The 10,134-nt window shown below is 36.9% G+C and overlaps 1 long non-coding RNA gene across 7 annotated transcripts in view; it reads right to left on the bottom strand.

The window, feature by feature from the left end:
- Positions 1-1,384: 1,384 nt before the first annotated feature.
- The window catches only part of LOC127666766 (uncharacterized), a 102,623-nt gene continuing 93,873 nt past the window's right edge, over positions 1,385-10,134 (bottom strand). For 4 of the 7 annotated variants that reach the window (XR_007973699.1, XR_007973702.1, XR_007973697.1 and 1 more), the window contains 5 exons: positions 7,956-8,054; positions 6,365-6,480; positions 2,406-2,529; positions 2,052-2,181; positions 1,385-1,508 (listed from right to left, as the gene is read on the bottom strand). This is a non-coding gene — a long non-coding RNA (uncharacterized LOC127666766). Of the gene's footprint in view, positions 1,509-2,051; positions 2,182-2,405; positions 2,530-6,364; positions 6,481-7,955; positions 8,055-9,028; positions 9,211-10,134 lie in introns of all 7 variants that reach the window. The other 3 variants (XR_007973698.1, XR_007973701.1, XR_007973703.1) reach the window with 2 other exon arrangements.

Below are 10,134 nucleotides of genomic sequence, written 5' to 3'. Positions count from 1 at the left end.
AAATTTTTGATGCTCTTCCCCCCTCCACTACCTCAAAAAAAAAAAAAAAAAACCAAGAAGAAAAAAAACACCTCTGCTGGGACTGACTCCAGGCTCTCTCTCTCTCTCTCTCTCTCTCTCTCTCTCTCTCTCTCTCTCTCTCTCTCTCTCTCTCTCTCTCTCTCTCTCTCCTCTGTCTCTCTTCCTCTCTCCCTCCCTCCCTCTCTCCCTCCCTCCCTCCTTAAATTCCAGATGCTTGATTGTTTGATCCCCTGTCATGAGAAACCAAAATGACACTGGGTGGTGTGCAGGTGAGCAGAGAACCAGAGCCCTCCCCACTAGAGTAGCACACTGTCTCACAAGCTCTAAGCTATTTGTTTATCTGACACTTCTAGACTCTTGGAATCATTTCAGGATCTCTCCTCCTCTTATTACTGCTCCCCTGCACATTGATCTCTCCAAGCCAGGAACAAAGGGTCTACAAGGGCAGAAAGAATGTATGTACTCCCATCACCAATGACATCCCAGCAGTTCCTTTCACACCACTAGACTGTCTACCTGTTTGCTTTATTCCAAGGGGCCAGAGAGACCTCAATTGAGAATCTCCACGAGGTTCCCAATTTTCTCTCTGACTGCATCTGATGCCTGGCTGACCCTTGGGAGGACCAAAGGAAGAAGGCTGGCTTGCAGATGATGGCATGAGCATTTGAAGGCAGAGAAGACAAGGTCAGTCCCTCTAACCACTCTGATTATCATCATCACTTCTCTCTAGCTCCCTCTGCCCCCTTCCTCTCCCTCTCTCTCTCCAAGCCAGGCCACCCAGTATTGCCTTACTTTGTTTCTTTACTTGTTTCCTTAATTCAAGGTTAATTATATCTATTTATTTTTCTCTTCATTTCATTAGTTGAGGGTGCTTAGCCCTTGAGACCAGTACCTATATCAGGCCTGCCTCCAGGTCATAGAGCTCTGCCTGTCTCCATCTACTGTGTCATGTGATTAAAGACACACAGCACCATACTTTTTTCATTGTACATGTAGTTTAATTTCAAATTTTATTCAAGAGAGAGAGAGAGAGAGAGAGAGAGAGAGAGAGAGAGAGAGAGAATAAGAATTGTAGGCTACACTTCAATTCTTCAGTAACTGTGTGACCACAGGCCATGTTTAACTTTCTGTAAGATAAAGCACAATGGTACTGATTATATAACACTGCAGACTTCCACTAAGCAAGCTGATTTTCACAACTCCTCTCTGTCTTTTAAAAATTTGACTCGACGACAACACCAGGGCTCCAAAGATGATTGTTTCCTTCATTTTCTTCTTCTTGATGTTCTCTTTTTGTTAGAAGTCAGAGTCAAGGTAAAACAGGAAAAAAATGACCCAAAGTGATTAGTGTGTCACCCTCTGAGTTCTTTGTCCTTTCTTTTTTGTCTTTGCTGTTCTCTGTGCTTGCTATCCTCTAGATGATAGGGATGTAAATCCAATTTACATGTGGTGACTTGTAAGGAGGCTCTACTGATCTAGAGAGTACCCTTGAAATAAAATGAGAATCAAAACAAGAACTTGTAATAAAATATATAGACAAAATACAATTTCTATTATTAACCTCCCCCCAAAAAACACAGCAACACTTTACTGACTAGACAAGTTCCTTTTCTGCACATCAATTATCTCCCCAATAGCTAGGTAGTGTGCAAGTCTGTCCTAGTTTGACTATCAAGGTTAAGAAAAGTGAACCATCATCAATACTAGTTAGTCTTACATATATTAAAGGACAATGAGTTGTAAAACATTCACACTAAAATTATGACTGATTTCATGCTGAAAACTGTCCATTGGAAAGACATAGGTCAGAATTTAAGAGCACTGGCTGCTCTTCCATTCCCAGGCCAACTGACACCCTTCTCATAGCCTCTGTGGCCACCAAGCTTTCTCAAATAGTTTGCAGACCAACAGACATGGCAACCCCCCTCACACATACAGGGAGATGTAGTTAGGTGTGTGTGGCAGGTATAGGTGTTGAGAAGTGTACAGTGCAAGAAGGAAAATGGGCTGTACCATATTTAGGGTACGACCTGTAGATCAAGAGGAAGGACCATCTTCTCTGAGATTGATCTATCCCTTGGGAAGAAGGACAGTCAGCCCAGATGTGCTGGTATGTATTCCTGGTTCTTTATCAAAAAGACTTTGACTCTGACCTTGCTTCTGATTCCCCAGTGCAGGTTAGGAATCCAGCACAGATAGAAAGCGAAACCACACCAAGGAAACCAGCATGCAGGAAAAAAGCAAACCAGAAAACATGTTATGTTGGATGCAACAAAGCAAGCTCACATTCACAAATCTGTGAGCCTAAGACTCATCCCTGGCTGAAAGGAGAGAACTGAGTGTAGCACACACACAGAGTTGGTCATCTCTGAGTCCATACTCACCCAGGCCCGATGTTCACGTCACTAGGCCACAGGCTCTAACACCTCACTTTATTACAGATAATCATGGTGGATCAAGCCTTTAATCTCAGCAATCAGATCTCCACTTTCTGGGTCAGCATGATCTCTGGAGTGAAAAGAAACAGATGAAGAAAAAACTCAATATTTCTTTGTTAAAACAGTTATTGTAAGTTTTAAGGAACATAATAGTTTGACATTAAAAATCTCTAGTTCACTATCACCTTTCTCACATGTCTAAGCCAATGCTTCCTAATGAGTTCTTCCTTCTCCATGACTGTCCCCCATCCCTGGGTGTTGTGTTGTATAGTGAATGTGTGTGTGTGTGTGTGTGTGTGTTCGCACATGCACACAGGACTACCATCACTGGAGGATTAAATATAAACAAACAAGACAGGAAAGCTGGAGGAACTATAGAAATAGCTGAATATTTTCTTTTTATCTTTTCATAGAAAGAAAAAAGAAAAAAAGAGCTGCCACTGCAGCAACATCTGCCACCATCATCTTCACCACCACCACCAACAAAAGATACTTGTCAATCTCCTTTTATTATAATAATTAAAATTTAAAATTGTGTGTGCTTGTTGGTGATCTATAGCACAACCCTCACAGGAGGATTAAATAAAATTAACTAAGAGATCCAAGGCTATATAATAAAAATGCTAAAACATAGATGATAGACAGACAGATAGACATATAAACAGAGACAGACAGAGATATAGAAGAGCATAAGAAGCCTTCCCCTCGAAAACAAGGAAGGCTGGAGAGAGAGGTCAGCCTCCTTATGTTTATTAAGGCAAAATCAAAAGAAAAAGTGAAATGAAACAAAACAAACCTAGCCGAATATTTTATTTTTCTTCAGATATTAAAAATATTTTTAAAAAGCACACAATCATCCAAAAGGGAGAGAGAGAGAGAGACAGAGACAGAGAGACATAGTGAGAGAGAGAGATGAAAAGATCTATTTTTTTACCACTTTTTATTGTAATAAGAAAGTAATGACTTTAAAAATTAAAGCTGGCCCATCTTACTTTAACACTTATTAATACAATTTATTCTGTTGAGTAAGACAGGGATACCTGGTCAACACCCCCATAATTTAATAAGGAATTTTAAAAAAACAAGAAAACAGCCAGTAAACTGCTTGAACTCATTATGGTTTTTATTATTAAAAAAGAAGGAACAAAATAAAGGTTAATGGTTGTATTTTCTAATTGTTAATAAATAATCATTAAATATTAAAAATCGGTCCACTTTTCTAAAAAAAAAAAATTGGTCCATCTTATTCACTGTTGTATCATGAGTACTGTACTAAAAACAAATTTTGGTTTTAATAAAAAGGACAACTTGTCAACTAGGAATCAAGGTGACATGGAGAACAGAATACCAACTTCACCATTGCCCTAATACTAGAGACCAAGAGTGATATACACAACAACCAGGCAACTAGCTGACAATCCTCTTAGGAAAAGAAAAGTTAAGGAAAATGGCCAACTTAAACCTCATTTAAATAAAGGAAAAAAAAAGTCCAGATCTGACATCTGGTAGATCTGGGGTGGAGGAAATTATGATGCAGATGGGCAAAAATCTGGCCAACATAGCAACATACTGGACTGGAGAGATGGCTCAAAGGTTAAGAGCACTGACTGTTCTTCTGAATGTCCTGAGTTCAAATCCCAGGAACCACATAATGGCTCACAACCATCTGTAATGAGATCTGACACCCTCTTCTGGAGCATCTGAGGATAGCTACAGTGTACTTACATATAATAAATAAATAAATCTTTTAAAAAAATAAAATAAAATTAAATAAATAAATAAAAAAACATAGCAAAATACAAGACAGAAGGAGGCAGGGGTGGGGGTGGGTTGCCTTTCCCCTACCCAACATGTACCATATTGTCATCATGCTTTGAGGGAATATAGAGAGTGGAGAAAGTGCCTACTGCCAGAGATCTGCATATCCCATCTAGATGGACACCAAGCCTAGGAAGCTAAGGTTCCCACAATTCTCCAGTGCCCCAGGATGAAACACAGAGATGGGTTGGGGCACAAGAAACATGAGGATCAGGTCCTTCCATGAGCAGACTAGCACCTCTGCCCACAAGACACTGTGTTATTCCCAGCTTGAAGGAACTAGCTATCCATCCCTCCAGGACAAAGAGAAACCTCAAGCGAGGTGTGAGGGCTGGAGACCAGAGAGACATAGGTTTTATCCCTCACCTTCTCCCTTGCCTGCACCTCTGAAAGGATGCTCTTGGCTATGGTAGGATAGGAGTGATAAACGACACTCAGCTCCACCTACAACTCCCCTACCACCGCTAAACTTAAACATGCTTGTACAAGACCAGTGGATAGCAGAAGTGGCAGCCACAGGAAACAGTCCACATGGTTCCTCTGAAGGAGGAGCAGGGGAAGCAGTATTGGTAGCTAGAGAAGACCAGAAAGGGAGACCCCATTGCCACCTTGTACAAAGGTATGCTTAAGAAACTAACCATAAACAATGAAGCAAGGCCTAAACAAGTTCAGAAAGTTACCCCATGATCTACTGACAAAAATCACTAAATCTCAAAATATTCTGAAAACAGATAACAGCTAATAAAAGCCTTAGAAAACTTGAAAAACTCATTTTATATATATAATAAAGTATAAATGTGTGCCTACAATTATGCTTCCCAATACACTGTGTAAGGAGATGATTACAATCAAGAAAGACTAATTCCAGAAAAGAAATCCAGATACCCAGACTCTGTTTTGCCTCATCTGGGTCTTTTATAAAATAATCCCAGTGTTTTATATCTGACAAAACAGGGAACCAAAGTAACTTGGATAAAACCCAACTCTAGATCCTTTCTACTGTGCTATATATCTGTCTTCTGGTAAATGCTTCTCTAAAAGAATGATTTTTTTTTAAAGATTTGTGGTTTTAACAATTTATTCCACAAGGAAACCAATGAGAAAGGATTCCCAATTTCTTTCAAATTATAATGCAAGGTAATAAAAACACATAAAGGTCTTATGAATGTAAAGAGACTAGTTTTCTAAGACAGCTATGAAAATATTTCTTCTAAAAAACAAGTTCACTCAAATGAGGCATTTAGATTCTGGTTCCAAAAGAGGTTGTGTCCTTTCTTAAATCAGGGTTTCCCTAGTCTGTAGCCTTCCCTTGAAAATGCTGTTCTCCTGGTGCTATCTCCCAAAGGCTGGGATTAGGTACCACCGTGTCTACCTTTAAATTCTTAAAAATACTGAAGAACACAAACTTCAGTGTCTTCACTGTGACATAAGCCAAATGGCTAATAACTTATTTAGTTAATACGAAAACAATTCACACCATGCTTTACAATCCCAATCTAAATTTATACACAGTAGATTGGGTTTCAGGAAAACACCATCATCCAATTCCAGAAAACATAACTATGCACTGGTCATCTGCTCAGATTTAGATTTTGTTGTGATTCAAGTTGTCACTTGTAGAAGTTTGCACATAGGTCTTCTTCCCAGCCCCATGCTCCCAGAAATAAAACTCAGACTCAAAATATGTATACTTACAAATATGTTGGCCTTATAGCTAGTCTTCTCTGACTAGGCCATAGTGCATTATAACCCACTTACTCAAATCTACTTTCTGACACATGACTACTTACCTGGGCTCAGGTACCATGTGTCAGTCTCGTCACATTTTCCCAGGCAAATATCTCATCCCTGGCTCTATCCCAGAATTCTTTCTGCCTTCTGAATGTCTCATCTTGTATTCTACACTTTCCTATAGGCCATAGTTTTCTTTTAGTACAATACACAAGATATTCTCTCTACAGTCACTAGCATCCTTAAAACCTTCAAATTCAAATTCTTAATTATTCTAATTCTACTTGTACTTCTAAGATACCAACACCACCAGCAACATCCAGAGGTTACTATGGCTTTTAAACACTCATGTGTACCTGCTTCTCCTTTCAGGATTTTATTTTGGTAATACTGCCACTCCAGCTGGATGTTAGCACCAGGATGAAAAGGTGACCTTCCTGTGCCATGGTTGCTGACAGAGCCACTGTTTTTCCTGTGAGAAAAAAAAAATTGAATTGTTTCTCTAAGTACAAAAGGATGTTAAGGTCATGTAATAGAATTTTTTCATGCAATTTTAATTATATAATATTTGTTCTTTAATCACTTATGCATTGAATCTTAAAAAGCATCACCATATAACATCACCTAATTTTTTTTAAGACAGGGTCTTCTGAAATTCTCTATGTAGACAACGCTGGCCAGGAACTCACTGATGTTCACCTGATAGGATTAAAAGCATGCACCACGCATGGCTCCAGCAATGTTTCTGATAAACCGACTCAATCTAAAATCAGCAGAGTCAGTTTTCCATGGCTTTTCATTTCTTACAATGAAAAGCAGACAACTCAGATCCCAGGCTCAAATTGTAGGAGTAGACAACAAAACAAAAACTATAAACAGACTTTTACAATTCAGATATAAATACGTTTATCCTCCCATTTTATTTTTTTTAATTTGATAGCAATAGAAACAAACTGGAGATTCATGCACAGCAATGAAAATCTGATGTTTAACATATAACCAAATGTGAATTTCAGACCCCCAGATTTTGCTTTGGTTAAGAACATTACTTTAATGTATCATTTCCTTTCATGTATAAAATGATAAGACAACAATAATGTTGTAAAATTGATGTGTAAGTAAAACACCACAGGCTTAGAGGGCAGGAGACTCAGAACAAAGAAACACATAACACAGAAAGTCTTCTTGCCTCTTCATATAAACTAGAAAAAAGAACAATTTACTAGAAGGTAAGTTGTCCCAAGGTTAAAACTAATTCTTTCAAATTCAAAATAATACTTTTCAGAGCTAAGTTACAACTACCTAGGACAAAAATAAAGCCTTGTTGGGAATCTAGAATTTTCTAGGATTTTCACATAAGAGAAAAACTGACTTTAAAAAGAAAACACTAGTGTAGCTATCTTGTCAAGAAAGAACTAAGGAAAAATCCTAAATAAATGTTTCAATACTAGTAAGTAGTACACACATAAACCTAAAATTTCATTTAAAAAAAAAAAAGCAAGACTGCCCAGATGACTGACCTCTAGAATATAAAATTATCAAAACCCAAAGGTTAGTATGTTTACCTACATTCATGGAGGAGAGTTACTTCAACAGAAGAACAGAAAGTCTGAAGACACAGGATAATAGAAATTTCCCCTTAACAAACAATAAAAAGATATGAAAAATATCCAGAAAATATCCTCATCTATTTGAGATAATACAGTCCTCAATTTAAGATACTCTTCTCTGTATATTTCAGCTTACACCAAGCAGTAGTTTTCTAATTTTCCTACACTTGTGAATATAGGCTCCAGCCAATTTGAACAAAGGAATAGATTTAACTAAGAAAAATCAAAATACATTCCAAAGAATACATTGTTATCAATTCAGACACACACACACACACACACACACACACACACATTGATATGTATCAACTTTCTTAAAACAAACAAGAATACAGACCTTTGAGATCTGTTATATTTCTTATAGCCCCTGAGACAAAGAAGCCATCAATATCAACATGTCTTACAGAGCTCTGCTGTCTGGGCCAGTTCAATTTGCCTAAAAGGAAAAAAGAACATTCAAACCCAAACTAATACTTATCATTTAAAACAGATTAGTTAATTTTAGAAATCACATTCAAGAAGAATGGTATCATAACATAATATAGAATATACTATGGACTGTATACCACCTTAATAGATGAATTTCAGTTTCTCTAGTTATCTGATAGAATTTTAAATCACTTCTAACAACACCATGGTATTCTTTCTTATTCTATTTTCTAATTGTTTTCTTTTAAAATTTAATTTTACAAGATAAATTTGATTATTTGTAACAATTTTGGTATGTGTAGTTTCACATACTTAGCTTTAATAAGCTCCATTCTGCACAACTCTACAAACTTTATTTAATGAAACAACAATAACAATGGCTACTGCCTCCCAGTGTTCCTTATAAGTATTAAAAAAAAGAGGTTTACAGGGGGATAGATTAATTCTCACAGCACTATGGAAAACATTACTACCACCCCCACCTTTTATAGACTAGTAATTTAAGTCCCACAGGTGATGAAAGCCCAAATTACAATTTAACTCCAGTCTGCTTGATTTCCAACTTTTTAGGCTATCATACTACTCTTCTAATTAGACATATTTCAAAAAGTCCACAGAAAAAAACAAAAATCTACATACAAAGGTAATTTTTCTTTCACCATTAGATGTTACTAGTTCTGCAGCACGTTTATTGCATTTATGGAGCTGAAAGTTAATATTATCTCGTAAGGACAATTACTGACTTAGAAAAACCAGAGATTGTTTATAAGGATTATTATAATCCAACTATTAGGATAATATTACTTTATAATAATTTTATTACAAATACCCCTCATTGTGTTCCAAAATATAATAGTACAGGTCCTAAATCTAAGAATCTAAACTCTAAGAACTTTCTAAGCTTATACCAAGTTCTGATTTCAAAGAATATGCTTGCGTATCAGCTTTAAACAACAAAACAAAACAAAATAAAAAACTTACTCCGGAACAACTGAGCCACTTCACGTACTAACTGTGAGGGGATTGTCTAGTCCCACTAGGTGCAAGGCACTGAACCTTTCTCCTTGCTGCTTTTAAGCAGATGTATGCTGGGCATCACTGATTCCTGTCGTTCCTCTTGCAGAGAGGAAATAGGCAAGAAAGGCAAACACCCATGCATGCTCCTGTCGCAGAAAGTGGCAGAGCAAGGACTCAGATCCAGGTTACACTAAATCAAACTCTTGCCATCCTCTATGTAAATTTCACTAATCACAATCTTTCTTTTGTAGAACAAGGTATCAAACTCAGGGCCTTGAACATGTAAGGCAAACAACAATCACAATTCTACTCTTCAAAGTACTATGAAACAGAAGGTAAACAACCTAAAAAATGTTAAATATTTAAGGGGTACAGAAGATTTAAATGAAATGCCTATCACATGGTTTCTTACAACATATAAATTTAAAAATTTACTCCCATTCATTGACCTAACTCATAATAGTATTCTAAAGCTTTCAAGATCAAGTGACCTTTGGTTTAAAAAAACCAAGAGACAAATAACAGATGGCATTATTATGAAATATTCCAAACTACTGACTAAAAGCCTATTTAGATATACAAACAAATAACATAAGAGCAACAAACATTCACATAGAAAGACCCTGCAACTTTCTAAAACCCCATTAGCATCTCCCTCTTTATGCCTCCCTTTCCACAGTTATAAAGATTACTATCATATAATCTTGAACCTTACTTTTTGCCCACAAAAAAAAAAAAAAGAGACCAAAACCTTTGTCAAAATAACTGAACTAGAATCTAGTTTAAGTAACAACTATCACAAAACAGCTTCCTGTTGGATTTGGATGACAAGTGTGAGCCACACACAGAAATGAGACAATCTACATAGATGTTAAAACAATCTCCCTAAGTTTACCACATAGTTACAACAGTTCTATTTCAATGTTAATTTTTAAGAGTGCATTATTGAAACAGCCTTCTAGAAAATCTCAATTACCGTTACCAATCAGCATCATTCTCACAGGAGATTAGGAACGGAATATAAAATGTCACGTTTACACAGCTCATAAATTCAGCTGTTTATAAAGTCC

The sequence above is a fragment of the Apodemus sylvaticus genome, chromosome 16 (assembly GCF_947179515.1).
Source record: "Apodemus sylvaticus chromosome 16, mApoSyl1.1, whole genome shotgun sequence".
NCBI classification, from domain to species: Eukaryota; Metazoa; Chordata; class Mammalia; order Rodentia; family Muridae; genus Apodemus; species Apodemus sylvaticus.
The sequence above is the reverse complement of the archived record's forward strand: the minus strand, read 5'-3'. Positions and strand labels throughout refer to the sequence as shown.